This window comes from Cygnus atratus, chromosome 14, assembly GCF_013377495.2.
Source record: "Cygnus atratus isolate AKBS03 ecotype Queensland, Australia chromosome 14, CAtr_DNAZoo_HiC_assembly, whole genome shotgun sequence".
Classification (NCBI taxonomy): Eukaryota; Metazoa; Chordata; class Aves; order Anseriformes; family Anatidae; genus Cygnus; species Cygnus atratus.
This window is the reverse complement of record NC_066375.1, coordinates 3,886,033-3,901,826: the sequence shown is the minus strand read 5'-3', so window position 1 is coordinate 3,901,826 and position 15,794 is coordinate 3,886,033. Positions and strand designations below refer to the sequence as shown.

General features: G+C 40.0%; 1 protein-coding gene across 1 annotated transcript in view; it reads right to left on the bottom strand.

Moving 5' to 3' along the window:
* SMAD5 (SMAD family member 5) overlaps positions 1 to 14,950 on the bottom strand; it is a 47,120-nt gene extending 32,170 nt beyond the window's left edge. The window contains exons 1-3 of the mRNA XM_035560650.2: positions 14,844 to 14,950; positions 14,234 to 14,308; positions 13,304 to 13,902 (exon numbers count right to left, since the gene is read on the bottom strand). The gene's annotated coding sequence lies outside the window, so the exon portion shown is untranslated. The remainder of the gene's footprint in view (positions 1 to 13,303; positions 13,903 to 14,233; positions 14,309 to 14,843) is intronic.
* Between the last annotated feature and the right edge of the window lie 844 nt (positions 14,951 to 15,794).

Here is a 15,794-nt window from a genome sequence, read left to right as displayed (position 1 = left end):
TGAAGTTACAACACTTCCATGTGTGAAATTCCCCTCAACAGGCAACGGACATTGGGAACTCCAAAAGCCAGTATTTCAGCCGTAACTGAAGAACACGCATACTTCCATTAAAATCAACAAAAAATCAGTTGTTAATGCCTCTCATTGAAAGGAAGGACTGGCAAAGTCTTGTTTCCCTCATGAGAGATGAGATAGTTTACAGGCCCAATGAAGGCCTAACCAAGCCTAGTGCGGCTGTCCTGGCTCCTGAGCGGCAGGCACTGCTCACCACAAAGCACTGGTGAGGCCCAAACTGATGGCACGGAGAAACTTAGCTTCATATTCTTAATGAAAATATCCACAATGAGGGGAAGGTATTTCACGCTTCAGTCCTCAAAATGATTTTAAGAGGAAACGTTTTCTACAGGAAGACTACTTCAGAACCCAAAGGTGCAGAGGCCTACCTGAGGCCTCTTCAGACACACTGCTGAACTTAGCTGCATGGTTGCCTAATCCACTACAGAAATTTCTAGAGAAAAGTTACTTCCCCTGGCAAAAATAGCATATGGGAAGGATATACTAGGCAAAACGATTCTTTGCATACAAATCTGTTGCAGGACGTGTAACTCCACCAGTTCTGAGCCATTAAAAACCTGGTGTAGCCACAGCTTACGGCATGCCAACTGAATCTTGCTATTAAAATTCTTTCTTCAAAAAAAAAAAAACAAAAAAAAACACCTAGAAACAGGGAAATGTAGAAGAATTATATATATACATATATACTGTATTTTATATAAATAAACCACTTATTTATTCATGTAAATTAACTCCAGTTAAAAAAAAATAAGTAAAATAAAATAATTTAAAAAAAAAAAAAAAAAAAACAAGAAAGAAAAAGCAAGGTAAAGTTTGTAGAAATGGGGAAAATACCCAATGAGACAAACTGTCCTTGCCACGTGACATGGAAATGGCCACCGCTTCCTCACAGCCACTTGTTGGATGGCAGAGAAGCTCATTTCAGAGAGGTGCCTGGCCAATGCCACCTCCAAGAAGCCACAACAATGCCTGACCTTGATCAAGCACGCTGCAGCCTAATTGTTCATTTCTTGTCATTATTAACAATGTAAATCAGTGAATATGAGGGTAAATTAAAGAAGAACCGAGTTCAGCACCATGACTTGAAGTTACAACATTTCCATGTGTGAAATTCCCCTCAACAAGCAACAGACATTGGGAACTCCAAAAGCCAGTATTTCAGCCGTAACTGAAGAACACGCATACTTCCATTAAAATCAACAATAAAAATCAGTTGTTAATGCCTCTCATTGAAAGGAAGGACTGGCAAAGTTTTGTTTCCCTCATGACAGATGAGATACTTGAGAGGCCTCCATGAAGGCCTAACCAAGCCTAGTGCTGCTGTCCCAGCTCCTGAGCAGGTGGCACTGCTCACCACAAAGCACTGGCGAGGTCCAAACTGATGGCACGGAGAAACTTAGCTTCATATTCTTAATGAAAATATCCACAATGAGGGGAAGGTATTTCACGCTTCAGTCCTCAAAATGATTTTAAGAGGAAACGTTTTCTACAGGAAGACTACTTCAGAACCCAAAGGTGCAGAGGCCTACCTGAGGCCTCTTCAGACACACTGCTGAACTTAGCTGCATGGTTGCCTAATCCACTACAGAAATTTCTAGAGAAAAGTTACTTCCCCTGGCAAAAATAGCATATGGGAAGGATATACTAGGCAAAACGATTCTTTGCATACAAATCTGTTGCAGGACGTGTAACTCCACCAGTTCTGAGCCATTAAAAACCTGGTGTAGCCACAGCTTACGGCATGCCAACTGAATCTTGCTATTAAAATTCTTTCTTCAAAAAAAAAAAACAAAAAAAAAACACCTAGAAACAGGGAAATGTAGAAGAATTATATATATACATATATACTGTATTTTATATAAATAAACCACTTATTTATTCGTGTAAATTAACTCCAGTTAAAAAAAAATAAGTAAAATAAAATAAGTTAAAAAAAAAAAAAAAAAAACAAGAAAGAAAAAGCAAGGTAAAGTTTGTAGAAATGGGGAAAATACCCAATGAGACAAACTGTCCTTGCCGCATGACATGGAAATGGCCACTGCTTCCTCACAGCCACTTGTTGGATGGCAGAGAAGCTCATTTCAGAGAGGTGCCTGGCCAATGCCACCTCCAAGAAGCCACAACAATGCCTGACCTTGATCAAGCACGCTGCAGCCTAATTGTTCATTTCTTGTCATTATTAACAATGTAAATCAGTGAATATGAGGGTAAATTAAAGAAGAACCGAGTTCAGCACCATGACTTGAAGTTACAACACTTCCATGTGTGAAATTCCCCTCAACAGGCAACGGACATTGGGAACTCCACAAGCCAGTATTTCAGCCGTAACTGAAGAACACGCATACTTCCATTAAAATCAACAATAAAAATCAGTTGTTAATGCCTCTCATTGAAAGGAAGGACTGGCAAAGTCTTGTTTCCCTCATGAGAGATGAGATAGAGTTTACAGGCCCAATGAAGGCCTAACCAAGCCTAGTGCGGGTGTCCTGGCTCCTGAGCGGCAGGCACTGCTCACCACAAAGCACTGGTGAGGCCCAAACTGATGGCACAGAGAAACTTAGCTTCATATTCTTAATGAAAATATCCACAATGAGGGGAAGGTATTTCACGCTTCAGTCCTCAAAATGATTTTAAGAGGAAACGTTTTCTACAGGAAGACTACTTCAGAACCCAAAGGTGCCTGAGGCCTACCTGAGGCCTCTTCAGACACACTGCTGAACTTAGCTGCATGGTTGCCTAATCCACTACAGAAATTTCTAGAGAAAAGTTACTTCCCCTGGCAAAAATAGCATATGGGAAGGATATACTAGGCAAAACGATTCTTTGCATACAAATCTGTTGCAGGACGTGTAACTCCACCAGTTCTGAGCCATTAAAAACCTGGTGTAGCCACAGCTTACGGCATGCCAACTGAATCTTGCTATTAAAATTCTTTCTTAAAAAAAAAAAACAAAAAAAAAAAACCACCTAGAAACAGGGAAATGTAGAAGAATTATATATATACATATATACTGTATTTTATATAAATAAACCACTTATTTATTCATGTAAATTAACTCCAGTTAAAAAAAAAATAAGTAAAATAAAATAATTTAAAAAAAAAAAAAAAACAAGAAAGAAAAAGCAAGGTAAAGTTTGTAGAAATGGGGAAAATACCCAATGAGACAAACTGTCCTTGCCACGTGACATGGAAATGGCCACCGCTTCCTCACAGCCACTTGTTGGATGGCAGAGAAGCTCATTTCAGAGAGGTGCCTGGCCAATGCCACCTCCAAGAAGCCACAACAATGCCTGACCTTGATCAAGCACGCTGCAGCCTAATTGTTCATTTCTTGTCATTATTAACAATGTAAATCAGTGAATATGAGGGTAAATTAAAGAAGAACCGAGTTCAGCACCATGACTTGAAGTTACAACACTTCCATGTGTGAAATTCCCCTCAACAAGCAACAGATATTGGGAACTCCAAAAGCCAGTATTTCAGCCGTAACTGAAGAACACGCATACTCCCATTAAAATCAACAATAAAAATCAGTTGTTAATGCCTCTCATTGAAAGGAAGGACTGGCAAAGTCTTGTTTCCCTCATGAGAGATGAGATAGTTTACAGGCCCAATGAAGGCCTAACCAAGCCTAGTGCGGCTGTCCTGGCTGGCACGGAGAAACTTAGCTTCATATTCTTAATGAAAATATCCACAATGAGGGGAAGGTATTTCACGCTTCAGTCCTCAAAATGATTTTAAGAGGAAACGTTTTCTACAGGAAGACTACTTCAGAACCCAAAGGTGCAGAGGCCTACCTGAGGCCTCTTCAGACACACTGCTGAACTTAGCTGCATGGTTGCCTAATCCACTACAGAAATTTCTAGAGAAAAGTTACTTCCCCTGGCAAAAATAGCATATGGGAAGGATATACTAGGCAAAACGATTCTTTGCATACAAATCTGTTGCAGGACGTGTAACTCCACCAGTTCTGAGCCATTAAAAACCTGGTGTAGCCACAGCTTACGGCATGCCAACTGAATCTTGCTATTAAAATTCTTTCTTCAAAAAAAAAAAAAAAAAAAAAAAACACCTAGAAACAGGGAAATGTAGAAGAATTATATATATACATATATACTGTATTTTATATAAATAAACCACTTATTTATTCGTGTAAATTAACTCCAGTTAAAAAAAAATAAGTAAAATAAAATAAGTTAAAAAAAAAAAAAAAAAAAAAAACAAGAAAGAAAAAGCAAGGTAAAGTTTGTAGAAATGGGGAAAATACCCAATGAGACAAACTGTCCTTGCCGCATGACATGGAAATGGCCACTGCTTCCTCACAGCCACTTGTTGGATGGCAGAGAAGCTCATTTCAGAGAGGTGCCTGGCCAATGCCACCTCCAAGAAGCCACAACAATGCCTGACCTTGATCAAGCACGCTGCAGCCTAATTGTTCATTTCTTGTCATTATTAACAATGTAAATCAGTGAATATGAGGGTAAATTAAAGAAGAACCGAGTTCAGCACCATGACTTGAAGTTACAACATTTCCATGTGTGAAATTCCCCTCAACAGGCAACGGACATTGGGAACTCCAAAAGCCAGTATTTCAGCCGTAACTGAAGAACACGCATACTTCCATTAAAATCAACAAAAAAATCAGTTGTTAATGCCTCTCATTGAAAGGAAGGACTGGCAAAGTCTTGTTTCCCTCATGAGAGACGAGATAGTTTACAGGCCCAATGAAGGCCTAACCAAGCCTAGTGCGGCTGTCCTGGCTCCTGAGCGGCAGGCACTGCTCACCACAAAGCACTGGTGAGGCCCAAACTGATGGCACAGAGAAACTTAGCTTCATATTCTTAATGAAAATATCCACAATGAGGGGAAGGTATTTCACGCTTCAGTCCTCAAAATGATTTTAAGAGGAAACGTTTTCTACAGGAAGACTACTTCAGAACCCAAAGGTGCCTGAGGCCTACTTGAGGCCTCTTCAGACACACTGCTGAACTTAGCTGCATGGTTGCTTGATCCACTACGGAAATATCTAGAGAAAAGTTACTTCCCCTGGCAAAAATAGCATATGGGAAGGATATACTAGGCAAAACGATTCTTTGCATACAAATCTGTATTTCTGTTGCAGGACGTGTAACTCCACCAGTTCTGAGCCATTAAAAACCTGGTGTAGCCATGGCTTCGGGCATGCCAACTGAATCTTGGTATTAAAATTCTTCCTTCTGAAAAAAAAAATACTATAAACAGGCAAATGTAAAAGCATTATATATATACATATATACTATATTGTATATGATTAAACCACTTATTTGTTCGTGTAAATTAACTTCAGTTAAAAAAAATAAGTAAAATAAAATAATTTAAAAAAAAAAAAGTGAGGTAAAGTTTGTAGAAATGGGGAAAATACCCAATGAGACAAACTGTCCTTGCCACGTGACATGGAAATGGCCACCGCTTCCTCACAGCCACTTGTTGGATGGCAGAGAAGCTCATTTCAGAGAGGTGCCTGGCCAATGCTACCTCCAAGAAGCCACAACAATGCCTGACCTTGATCAAGCACGCTGCAGCCTAATCGTTCATTTCTTGTCATTATTAACTATGTAAATCAGTGAATACGAGGGAAAATTAAAGAAGAACCGAGTTCAGCACCATGACTTGAAGTTACAACATTTCCATGTGTGAAATTCCCCTCAACAAGCAACAGATATTGGGAACTCCAAAAGCCAGTATTTCAGCCGTAACTGAAGAACACACAAACTTCATTAAAATCAACAATAAAAATGAGTTGTTAATGCCTCTCATCATGAGGAAGGACTGGCAAAGTTTTGTTTCCCTCATGACAGATGAGATACTTGAGAGGCCTCCATGAAGGCCTAACCAAGCCTAGTGCTGCTGTCCCGGCTCCTGAGCAGGTGGCACTGCTCACCACAAAGCACTGGCGAGGTCCAAACTGATGGCACGGAGAAACTTAGCTTCATATTCTTAATGAAAATATCCACAATGAGGGGAAAGTATTTCACACTTCAGTCCTCAAAATGATTTTAAGAGGAAACTTTTTCTACAGGAAGACTACTTCAGAACCCAAAGGTGCCTGAGGCCTACCTGAGGCCTCTTCAGACACACTGCTGAACTTAGCTGAATGATTGCCTGATCCACTACAGAAATTTCTAGAGAAAAGTTACTTCCCCTGGCAAAAATAGCATATGGGAAGGATACACTAGGCAAAACCATCCTTTGTATACAAATCTGTATTTCTGTTGCAGGACGTGTAACTACACCAGTTTTGAGCCATTAAAAACCTGGTGTCTCTTATGCCAACCGAATCTTGCTATTAAAATTCTTCCTTCCAAAAAAAATTTCTAGAAACAGGCAAATGTAAAGGAATTTTATATACATATATATATATATGTATATACACACATTATATTTTATATAATTAAGCCAGAAAGAAAGAACATGAAACCCCTTCTTTGTGTAAATTAACTCCAGAAAAAAAAAATAAGAAGAAGAAAAAAAGTGAGGTAAAGTTTGTAGAAATGGGGAAAATAGCCAGTGAGCCAAACTGGTTTCAATTTTAAATAAGTTTGAGCTTTGAAGATTATTTTTTTTTCTGGCTGAAAACCATGTGGCTTTTGATGTAAACAGAAGTTTTTAGCACCAGTGTACTCTGATCAGATCTATACAGAGGTCAATTAATAGACCAACAGGAAGGATATCCCTACTAAAGTTCATGACAAACAGTGAAGGTGCATGGGTTTGGTATAATTCAATCAAAGAACAGAGCTAACCGCCCTAACCGCCTTTGGGGACTTCTGTGTATCTCTGCACCAGCAATTGTTCTGCTTTGGCCAGGCAGTCCAAAATATGGGACCAAAAAAAAAAAAAAAAAGGCTGTTGAAGGCTGTTGGTCTTTTTCCAAATCTTTTGTGTAACTTAATTAATAAACCAAGTAACAAACAACAAATTGGCAGCAGCGTTTGAGGTGTTGTTCATGTGCCAGCCATCATGTCTCTACAAAACAAAATGTTCTCTTATTAAGAAGTTACAAAACAGTTGTATGTTGTCAAGTGAAGCTACGAGACAGAGCTCTGATGTGCTTCCTCCTGCAGAGGTTTTAGAGTTTATGAGGAACACTGCAGGTGTGCATGCAAGCTTACGGGAAAACTCCAAGTTTTCCAAAACTCTAAGTTGTGCAAAGTTCCCAGTTTAAAAATACAGGCAAGTTAGGCATGTCTGCTCACAACACACTACTCCTTAGAAAGCAGTGATAATCTTAAGCACAATATACAGACTATTTTGGAGTAGAGTAATAACAAATATAATCTACCAACTGAAAAATAGTTTTCCTCTTTTTCATCATTCTGCCACAGACTAATTCTTTGTCTAATGTTAAATGGCAAATGACCAACTGCAAAAGACAAGTTACCTGGTTCTAGTCAATGGGACAGAGTAAAGGATAAAGTAAATTACATCTGCTATCTCATGATTCAAGTCTGTTTATGCTTAAGGTCACAAAAAAATTAACACCACGTACACTTCTGTTGACTACATACAAAGCTGTATATAGTCGACAGAAGTTGGTGTACTCTAGTAACATACAAAACTCAAAAATAGGGTTGCAGCAAGTAGACTTGAGGCATCCTGCACATAGTTTCTGGAAATCATGTGACTACATGAATTTGGGAAATTCATGAATTTCATAACTCATGAATCCATCCGTCTTCTTTTAGCATTGGCAAATGTACATTTTTCAAAATACAGACATGTAACTCTGATAATCTAAGGAAAAACAACTAGCTAACTTTCTACTTAAACATTTTAATTATAACAGCATGCTCAGATTCTGCAGAGACAACTGCACGTGTTTATACATTTGCTCCAGCCTTGTAAAGTCAAGTAAAGTACAACTACCTGTTTCACATTCCTTTGCACACAGTCTAATACCAATGAAGACAGAAGACTGTCTTCTCATAAAACCTGAGCTGCTGTGCATGTTTGTTGGACTAGCTATAACCTTACAGTCTGATCAAAGTGCAAAACAATCAACAGAAAAATTACCGCTGCTTTGTATCAGGCCTTGCATGGTTGAGAAGCAACTATGAAGTTCAACAAGTATCTTAAATTACATTATTTTGATTTTCTCGCTAGATTTTGAATACGATCTCTACATTTTTTAATGAGATTTTTTGTTTGGTTAGAAATGAATGGTGTGAAAATTAAATAGATTGTTTGAATTATAAGGAAATAGTTTTGAAAAAAAAAAAAAAAGTAGCTTTATTATGAAACTTTGGCCTTCCTGTGACTTCTAAAATGACTGCATTGTTCAACTTAATTCCCTATCAACTTTCTAAATTGCTGGGGGAGGTTTTTATTAAAAAAAAAAAAAAAAACATGCAAAATAATAGGATAAAAAGAACATATATATATATATATATAAACAATTACCATGTCTCTACCCACATTAAACATTTGCAAGGCCACTTTAAAACTATGTCAAAAAAATCCTGCAGTGTGAAAGATGACTTGGATATTTAAACGAAATCCAGCTTCAAAACAAAATCGGGGGAAACAGATAGGATAGCTCCTGAAAGTTAGACTCTCACAGCTGTGTGCTGAGAAGAAATGGGGGAAGGGGGAAATACTGTGATTTTTTTTTTTTCTTGGCAGTGGAGAGGGGAACATGCCATCCCTATTCGAAAATTTTCAGGGTGGGAAAGGCTAAGGAGGGGCTAACATACTATACATACTTTTACGTATATTTTTGAGGCAGAACAAGAGGGTTATGTCTGAGCAGAGTTCAGCCAGTGGAAAGGGAGGTGGCATTCACTCTGGCCATTTGGTCCTCTTAAATAGCCCCACAATTTACAGCATGCTGAGAACAAACACAATAGATGGTATGTGGCTGCCTCACAACAAGAAAACAACACAAATGTTGTGTACATTACATCACACATGTAAGAAAGTTAAATCCAAATGAAAAAAAATTGCTTAGTGTCTGGAGGAAATGTATTAAAAGTGTTTATCTGCAGGGCTTTTGGTGGTGTGGGCTACTGTGAACTTACACTCGCTGGCTCCCAGCCACTGAGTTCCCTAGTATTGTTACAGCCACGCTTCTGGAAATCTTACATTGCCCAACTCACACAGCACTGCAGAGAAGGGGAGAGAAGGATTACTCTTGTTTCTTGAAGCTATAGATACAGGACCTCAACATGAAATTGTAGGTCAGGGGAGGGAAAGACAAGCTAAAGGTATACTTCCAAGAAAAAAAGCTGCCGGCTTTTTTTTTTTACTAGACTGAACGAATAAATGAGATCAAACTGCTGAGTGCTGCTACATCTATGAAGATGTTTGAACTAAAGACATTGTGTAAAGGTTTTTTTAGTTTAAATCAACATTGTCTTTTCACACTAGAGAAGAAAAATGTAAATATATTAGGGATGGTATATCTAGTTTAACAGATTTGAGAGTCAACTAAAGGTGCAAAACTGAACATGAAATCCAACCAATAAATGTCAAAAGAACAGACAAAAAAGTCAAAGTCCTAAGAAGGGTGAGAGGACAATGCAGGAAGAGTAGACGCATAAGCAATGAATAGAAGAGAACACTGAGGCCTGTTGCAAAGTCCATATCAGAGTGTGAACCCTGGACCACTGAAACTTGTGCATAGCATCTGGTCAGGGCAAAGTACTGCTAAATTGGATCTGCTTTGCAGAACGGGAGGCGGAACCTTCCTGGAGGAATGGAAAAAAAATTCCAGCTGATTAACGTGAAGTAATACACTGCTTCACAGAGGAAACGATAAATAAAAGAATTTAAAATGGCATAGTTCCTTTGAATTTTCCTCCACTGTTGCTAGTTTTCTAGACTGCCTCCCGGCTTGCATTCACTATTGCTTCAGCGGTACATGGACATACAGTACTCTCACTGGCATTCTTCTAAATTGGTGATTTTCAACCATTTCCAGAACATGACCTCAGATTGCAAGAACACTTTCTGGAGTCTGTCACCCACTGCTAAGCTCAGAGGGAAGGTAGCCCCCACCTCCTGAAAGCTGGCTGTAGCAACCGCATCAAAAACCTGTAGGCAGCAGGAAGATACATCATACGTCCCTGCGAGCTTTTTTGTTTTGTGTAAACTATGCTCAAAATTACTCACGAACAAAATTGTGTTGTTTTCTTCTTAAAGATTTACTCACTTCCCTAGCACCTGTTTAACATCCTGCACCGTTAGCCACCCTCGGAGCCTTCTGTGTACATTCTTCCAATTTATTGCCAGCATGGGCTCAGTTTTTCCCAGGGCTTTTCACTCCCAAGGCCAAGTGCTTCCTTGGGAGCATGCTCCCTTTGAATGCGATTGGCATTTGGGTGGGACGCATTCTCTGTTTGGGACAGTGAGAAGATCTAACACACAACCTCACATTCAATACGACCATCTGTTGACACAGTCGTGAGCTGGAATTCCATTTCTTGTAGCAATAGTTGGGACCAACATCCACAATAACTCTGCACTGAAAAGTTGTATTTGTGGCTCCATGGCCAAAACCACAGGGAAGCTATTTTTAACACAGCAGAGCTCTAAATAGTGGAAGCGCTGAAAATTTAGCTCACATTATGGGCCAAATTCTTCTCCTGGTTACACCCACTCTATGGAGAAGCTTGGATACAATAAACAGAAACACTCTCAAAGACAGATTAAAAAAAAAAAAAAAAAAACCTTACTTATGAGTAAAAACAGTATTTTAAACTTTAATTGAAGAAAGGTACACATCCCACATCATTCCCTCTTAATAAAAGAAAGGAAAGGAAAAGGAAAAAGGAACAATTTGAAATACAAATGATTGAAATTTGAAATACAATAATTGTACCTATTGTGTTAAAGATAATGCTTCCTGCTACATGTGCCTGAACCTACCTATAGTTAAAATCTCTCCATTCATTATGCAGGCACTTTTGCCTTAGACCAGCGAAGAGGACACTGAGCTTTATCTGCATCTTGAGAGAAAACACAGCCGATGACTCTAGTGTATGAGTAACAAATCAGGTTATAATAGCTAGACCTAAGCTTAATTACTCATAAGACAACTTTCTAACAGCACATTATCACCCGAGGATTTCACAACACAAAGCAATTAGTGATGGCAATACAGACTACCAAAGCTTTCCCATGGCGGAGCGGACAGGACTTGACCTTCTGAGTGCATTAGGTGTATTTTCACCGAAGTCCTCAAGTTAAACCACACCGGGCCTTTACAACTCGTATTTAAATTTTGTGGCACACTTGGGAAACAAATTTTTTTTCAATCCTCATGACCAAATAGTTGGCTTTAATAATTTCCTTTACAGTATCAAGATCTGCATATACAAGCATAATAATACCTATCATAAAATTAAAGTGTTTTGGGGCAGTAGTATGGTGTAGTTTGGGACAGCATGATGCAAGTTATTTGCTTCTGTTCACAATAAAACCATTTCCACAGAAGTCTTATTTAAAAATAAATAAATAAATAAAAAGAGGAAAGGGAACTGGGTCATTTTCCGAAACAGAAATTAAAACTTGTGGGAGAAGCCAATAAGATGAGGAAATCTCTACTTTCTCATAGTAATAGTCAAATGTTATTTTTCATTCAGGGTTTTACACCACTGATGGGATTTCGTCCACTCTTTAAGCACTGCCCTATGACATATGTTTGGAAAGGAAATACAAGGAGGAAAATCAAAAGGCAAAGGATATATTTTCAATTTTGCTTACATTTTTTGCAAATCTGAAATGTTAGCATTACTGTTATTATCCCAACACCTTCATATTTCACATGGTAAAGGAAAAATTAGAAGGTCATAAACCTTTTGCTCCAACTGCTGAGATGGGCCCCATGTGAGGCACTGTCACTAAAGTAGTTCACAACCTTAATTACAATTCACCACAGCTTGGGAATGACAGAATCATTTAGGTTGGAAGAGACCTCCAACATCACCTAGTCCAACCTCTGACCTAACACTAACAAGTCCTCCACTAAACCATACCACTAAGCTCTACATCTAAACGTCTTTTAAAGACCTCCAGGGATGGTGACTCCACCAGCTTCGTTGCCCTTCTCTGGACAAACTATAACTTTAACCATACTTTGACTCTAGGACAGTGTTCCTTTTGAGTAAAATGCTTTAGTGAGATGTGAACTCACAGAGCCTGAAGTTTATCACCCCACACCCGCCTTCCCTGTGAGTTCATTGAAACTCCAGCCAAAATTTAGAGAGCCTTCATACGCTAAACTGATCTTATGTACTCGTGACAATGTACAAAATAGTACAGAGAAAAAAAACAACAAACACTGAGCCAAGAAGCATCTCTGAGGGAAAATGTATTAACATTTAAGAAAGCTAACTGCTGCAGTGTAACATCATGAAGAACCGTGTTCTTTAGCTTTTAGTGTCTCTTTGGCTTTCTGTCTGCTGGCTTCTTATCGTCTGTTCCCAACTCTTGGACAGGTAACCACTTCAGAGGATTGCAGCAGTACATAGGCCACGGCAGGAGCGTTAGCAGAGATGACATTTAGGACTCTCGAGGCGCTTTCAGATCATTTTTAGACTGTGAATGTAACTTCAGCTGCTACTAAGTAGGTTTTATTTTGTACCAGATTTTAGCCTTTGGAATGTTATGTTTGGATTGAGCTGGAGAAATGGGAAAAAATGTGATAGTTTGCTTAACCAACTGAAATAAAACTCCTAAAACAAAGCTAAAGCGTTTTGTCCTTTAATGTTCATATTCCAGTCTGAGCATTGGCACAAAGTCCCTGCTCTTAGATCTGGAAGTCCCCATTTAGATTTGGGAGGGGAGTAGGCAAAAAACCTCGCTGCCTGTTCTGACTCCATTAGTGTAGCTAGCGAGAATTCCTGATCTCCGTACGCATTAAATAAATATTTAACATTTCAGGATTTAATCGGAATCCCAAAAGTTAAACAATAGCCTCTGCTATTGGTGTCGCTATCTCAGGGGTTGTTTTCACAGCCGTATATTTAGATCTTGGCCACATCGCACAGTTGCATTACGAATAGTACAACCCCCCCTTAAAAAAAAAAAAAAAAAACTCAGCAAAATATGCAAACTTTTATAAAGTGACGCCTTCTCAACAAGTCTCCTTCCCTCTGCTCGAAACAAACCAAGCGAGAGGCAGGCTCGGGGACGAGGAAAAAAAAAAAAAAAAGAAAAAAAGACAACAACAACTGAGCATAGCTTTACCTTCAGGACATTACTGCCGCTCCATTTTCTGCCCCTTCCCTTTCGCTCCAGCTCCCTTGCAAGCGACGGCCAGCCCTCTGCCGTGCGCTCATCCTGGCGGCAGCGAGGAGAGGGGCGGCGCCGGGCAGGGGCTGAGCTGGGGCTGGTGCTGAAACTGGTGCTGGGGAAGGGGCTGGGCTGGGGCTGGTGCTGAGCTGGTGCTGAGCTGGGGCTGGGGAACGGGCTGGGCTGCGGCTGGTGCTGAGCTGGAGCTGGTGCTGAGCTGGGGCAGAGGCGTGGAGCTGAGCGGCCGCAGGCTGCGTGCATGCAGGGCAGGGAATTCACATTCCCGCTTTAGAAACTTTCTGTGATAGCGGCGTGGCAAGGCTATTTTTGCTTCCTGCCTTCATCCTGGAGTAACGCTCCTCGGTCCACTGCAATGCAGCCATCTTTTGTGCCGTGTCTCTCACGCAATCCGTATCAAAAGCACTTTGCTGGTGTAAATAGTGCCCGTGGCCAGCCTGGCTGATGGTTTTTGGTGAACAATTTATCCAGCACAGTCTTCTCTGTGTGCCAAATGGGAGCGATAGTCATCGCAGTGCGCTTTGCATTAGGTCGCTCTGCACAAAAAGCATGACATACACACAGTCTGGATGCATTAAATGTATATATAGTGTGTAATACATGTGAATAGATCTATATGCATTTAATGCATTAGATTGTATGTGTATGCACAAGTGAATACACCCGCGCCTCAAGTTGGGCCAGCTTAATTAGGATAATGGCCCTTTCCATATAAAAAATACCATTTTAAAGTATGAATGATCCTCATACCAGGCCTTCTAAATTTGCATTTTACCACTCAACATGTATACATAAAGATGGCAAAAATAGAATGAGAAATATTTTAAAATGTAAGTCTGCAAAAGATAGGTCACTCTGTGAACTTACAGACACTACAGAAGTCGTGTTGACAGCAGAGCACGTAGAGGTTTCAAAGTCCAGTTAATAGGAACAGTCTGACAGCTGCACATCGTAGAAGAATCACGGAAAGCAGAAGATAAAATTCTTGTGATTAGGTGCTTGCAGACTCAAAGCATTTATTATTTATTTAATGAGATTATTATGATTATGCCTAATCATTAGCCATTGGTCTTCATGAAGATAACTGGGGTTGTGTCTAAATTATCAGCTCAGTCCTCTCAAACTGTTTCTTAAGAAACTTTGTGTCTACCTCCCACCGGTTTTGTTCCCTTGCAGAGCTCCAGTTATCTGCCGACACTGGAGCCAAGAGCAGACAGGAAGGTTCAGACACTCCCATAAGGCATTCATGGAGAAGGATGAGCATGGCAAAAGAAAGCTAGACCTTGCAGATCACTGCTGGAGTTCTTTGAAGGATTCAGCCAGCATGTGAGGCAGATATTTCCTTGCATTCTACTTGGATTTCTAAAAAACCCTTGACAATGTCTCCCACCTTTCTCAGGGAAGAAAATCTACCAGGGGAAAGGAGGTAATAATCTCCCAAGAAGGTATAACTACTGAAAGAAAACGAAGCTAATACCTGGTTACTGTTGACAGCAGAGGGAGGTGGAGTTTCACAGGCACACGTGCACATGTTGGTCCAGCTCAACCTATTCGTGAGTGAGCTTGGGAAGGGAGTAAGGCAATCTGTGGATAACAAAGTTGTTGGAAAAAAAATTAAAAAAAAAATTAAAATTAAAAAAATAAATACAAGACACCAACCTCTGGCTTTGGAAGTTCCTAGGTTGCTAAGTTCCTAGGTCCCTAAGTGCTGGGAGAGTATTCTGTGACATTACTGCCTGCCCTGCCCTTACAGTCTTCCTCTGGGCGTCCTCTGTTGCTTGTAGTGAGGGGCCCAAAACTGAACACAGCACTTGAGGTACAGCCTCACCGGAGCTGAGTACAGGGAGACGATCACCTTCCTGCTCTTGCTGTCTACACTATTCCTGATACAGGCAAGGATGGCATTGGCCTTCTTGGCCACCTGGGCACACTGCCAGCTCATGTTCAGCTGAGCGTCGATCAGCACCCCCCGATCATTTTCCTTTTCACAGCCTTCTTTCTAGCCACTCTGCCCCAAGCCTGTAGCGCTGCATGGGGTTGTTGTGGCCAAAGTGCAGGACCCGGCACTGGGCCTTGTTAAACCTCATCTCATTCGCCTCAGCACAACAGTCCAGCCTATAACATTATGTACAACAAAGAATATTATGTTTTCAAATGTGCCTCTGGTCCATCTCTCTTCCAGTGATACCAAAGCCATGTAATAAGAAAGAAGTTTCCGCTCAGTGCTAGGGAACCTAACTTCATGCTAAACAGGAGCAAAACCTGGCTTTTTTTGTTTTCTTTGAAGGCAAAATGGTGGCAAGGAAGTGAATCATTTGGCATTTGAAAAGTTTTATAATGGAAAAAAAAAAAAAAAGCTTTTAAAATCAGAGAAGAAATGAGGAACATTTAATGGAAAAGTCATATCTAAATATTTTGTTGTGACTGT